Below are 3,983 nucleotides of genomic sequence, written 5' to 3'. Positions count from 1 at the left end.
TCCTTAAAATCCTGGCACTCAACATCGGCATGGCATATGTGGTAGACCAAGCATAAGTCATGCATGCAAACCTGGATCACGATGGGCTTCTTCCTCTCTTCGTCCTTTAGATCCTTCTCTCGTCGCATGACTGTGGTGTACTCAACATCTAGCCCAGCGACCCACTCATCATCTGAGTCTTCGAACATGCGTCTGAAGCGAGAAAGGCATCCTTTCACCGTCACGGAAGAACGGGTGTAGATGACGTCGAACTCATCGCCGGTGATGGTTCTAACCTTGTACTCACCGCCGATCGGGGAGATTTGGGACGCCATGGATTTGGGAGGAGGGTTAGGGTTAGTGGAACTGCCGTAATGTGAATGGACATGACGACTAGGAGCGAACCGCCATAGTATTGAAGAACGCGCGGGGACGAGTAGGAGCAAACTGCCAGTGTGCGAACGGCTGGGTAGTGGCTTTCCATTCTCCCATGATACGGGCTTCCGAGAGCCCTTGGGTCTGTGATCGAACGGTTGCATGGCGTGATTCTAGACCTATGGGTGAATATCCTATCTTGGAGGGTTATTCTGCAAATTTTCAGCAACTTAGCATGCGACTGTTTGATCTTAGATCCAAGGGCTGTCAGCAGCCTGTATCATGGTCGCGCCTACCACGACCGTCGTGTCGCTCGTGCGGTCACGCCCTTGGAGATTTAACACGGTGTGTTAGGCTATCTGATGTTGGCATGTCATACATAATCATCACTTAGTCACTCATACTACAACAAGGTTTTGGCTATAAGGTTGGCTATAAGTGTATTTTTTTTACTTCTCTCTATCCCTGTCTTCGTACTCCCTCCGTCCCATAATATAAGAACGTTTTTGACACTAGTGTAGTGCCAAAAACATTCTTATATTATGGGACACAGGGAGTACTAGTATTTATTGCATTTTTCAAGGAGTGACCTCTTCCAATGAAATGGTGTTGCTAAGTTTGCTTCATTTAATTAGCTACAGACTCAAAATTGTCTTTTCACCTAGGTACACGCTCTTAGCACTATTTCTTCCTTGGGTCACCAAACTAGTCTCTCTCTTCTTGATTAACTCACCACATCAGACTTTATGCCTATGTGGCAAGCTTAAGCACCTATAGGAGCAAGTAAGTACAATAGTGCACTTTACATGGCATTTTTGCATATGTGGAGGAAAGAGAGGCAAGGAAAAAGTGGAGAAGTGGGCTCTCATGCAAGAGCCAGTCTCTAGTACATAGTGGAGCATTGGGAGACGCACCTATATGGAGGTGGTCAGGAATCGGGAGACTCACGCCGGTTGTAGCGCCGCAGTTAAAATGATAATGGCAAGTCAAATCACGAGTCCCCACCTGTCCAGCAGTAACTCGCTGTCAAATCACACAGCCCTACGTTTGCAGCAGCCTACTCCCTTGTCTTCTCGCATCTCTGTCGAACCGACTAGGCGGAACTGCCCCGCCTACCGCACAGGAAAAGCCCGCGCAGTATACTCCCTCTGTCTAGGTGACCAAGGTGGAGAGGAAAGCGAGAGAACTTAATGTTTAGTACTTCGTATTTGCTAAGGCTAGTTGTAATGGTACTAGCCTTACCAATTTTGATGAGGTGTCATAGAATTAAATGAAGAAAGAGAGAGAGAGAGAGAGAGTTGAGTACTATGTGTCATACATGGCAATAAATAAAGTACTAAATGATACTAATATATGATACATGGCGCAGGAGTACTAAGTATTATTAATACAGTCTTGCTAGAACTCATCTAGATGAGATATAATTTGGTCTCATTCGTCTTTTATAGCCATTGGATGTGATGCTATATAAGATGTGTGTGTGCTAACGTGGGTTGTATTTGTTGTTGTGCAACAAACTGACCACTTCATGTCATGTTTGATAGTCTCAAGTCATTAAAAGCATACAAGCCCCACATCTCTTCTTGGTTGATTCCTCTATTTATGTCAAAAAATAAGAAACAACGTGAGAGTAAATGCACCACGCCTATGTGTTTACTATTTGGTTTTCGTAAGATGACTTAATACTCACCTAGACGGGGGGAGTATTTGATTTGACAGCGGGCGGCGCAGTTCCCGATACGGCTTTAATGTAGACGAGGGAGGGAGTAGCGGTTCCCGATATGTTGAACGGCCAATGCATCCTCCTTCAATTAATGCATGAGGGAAGTAATGGGAGGAGGTCCGGGAAAAGAGGCTGCACGATGTGAATGCAATGCAGTTCGCCCTCATTGCTCTCATATAAAGGTGCCCCTCCATTCCAATGCATCTACCACATCGTACGCACCTAAGAATTTGCCTAAGCACCTACACTAAGAGCAAAAGAGCTCACTCCAGACCCATGGTGGCGATGCGCGTGAGCGGCCAGCGGCTGCGCAAGATGGTCCACAACACCGGCCTGCAGCATGGCGCCGAGGATCGTCTCCAGACGGTGTTGGAGACCGGCTAGTGGATGGCCGCCGTCGACGCCAACTACGACTCTCAGTTGGACCAGATGATCGTTGCCACCAGCAACAAGTTCACCATCCTAAAGAAGCTCACAGACGACATCCCCGTACTCCTACAGCCCGCGCGCCCAGGCTCCTCATTGCCTGCCACCCTAATCGGCCTCCATGGCCGAAACCTCTTTCAAGCACTGGTAGCCCTGCGACTGCCCGCCGACGCCACGAAGAATGTCCACCTGGAGGTCGCACTCGCCGCGAGGCACCTCGCCCTGCAAGAATTCATTGACCTACACATCCGCGTGTACGAGCAAATCGTGTACATAGGTATCTACAAGGCCAGTGAGGACACTACGATGTTGGCCTTCCTCAACCGGCTGGAAGCCTTGGATGCCTTTGCTGAGAAGCACCTCGACCTCGCCACAAAAGCCGCCACTCCTTAGCCGCCGGTCGGTGGCCCGGCGCACTAAGTTGAGGAGGAGGAGGTCGTACGTTCGTGGATCCATCTTTCTTCTTGCCTTCTGTAACCACCACTGCGATCGCATCATCGTGGCCTTAATTCTTATTGTGATGTTGCATTCTCGTTCCAGTCAATACCGACATGTGTGATCCCTTTGCTTAATTATATGCATCACTGTAACTAGTACTCCATCCGTCAATTTGTAAGTTGTGCTTACCTTTTCCATCAACTTCGTGCAACGCGCGGGCATCTTGCTAGAAACACTAGAATATGTCTATATAATCCGTATGTGATAGTCCATTTGAAATCTCAAAAAAGACAAATATTTAGGTACGGAGGGAGTAATATATTAGGAGTATATCAAAACAATAGTGATTTCTTTCAAGTTTGTGAACAAATACTACTATTCTACTACTTTGGATCTGTCGCAACGCTCGGGCACATTGCTAGTAAAAGGAAAAGGCCTGCCGCGTTCGCGTCGCACCCCCACACGTCCAGGAATCGGGAGTACAACATGGCCCGTCCGGAACGACACATAGCTTAGGGAAGGCGTGTTGCCTAGCATTTTCACTTTCATGTGGAACTGCCGTTGAGCAAACCAACACCCCGCCCGCCGCCGGGTTGGAAAACAGAAACGAGGGGAAGATCTAGCTGTAGCACGGAAGCCAAGAAATTTGGTGTCAGACGAGGCTCTTTTATAGAGTAGGAGCATTCCGTACTAGTACTACTCCTACTAGTACCAAGTTTGTACTCCTAATACTATATTACTAGTACTACCACTATACAACTAGTAGGTACGTGCACGACACAACATCGTAGGGACAAAAAACGGGAAGATCTTGTTTTGGGTGATTTATCTTTTTTTCAATCAACGTAGTATCAATAATATGATGTGGGGGGCACCCATGAAGCTTATGTGGCTTGGTTGCATGGCTACGGAAGTATAGAGAAAAATAAATAGATAATGTGTTTAGAGTGCACTCCACTAAAGAGATATACTTTGGATCAATTGCAATGGACCGGCACATCTATATCTATACCCCCTATATAGTGTGTGAAAAACTTTGAAA

The sequence above is a fragment of the Triticum dicoccoides genome, chromosome 6A (assembly GCF_002162155.2).
Source record: "Triticum dicoccoides isolate Atlit2015 ecotype Zavitan chromosome 6A, WEW_v2.0, whole genome shotgun sequence".
In the NCBI taxonomy this organism is placed as follows: Eukaryota; Viridiplantae; Streptophyta; class Magnoliopsida; order Poales; family Poaceae; genus Triticum; species Triticum dicoccoides.
This window is presented reverse-complemented; position numbering follows the sequence as displayed.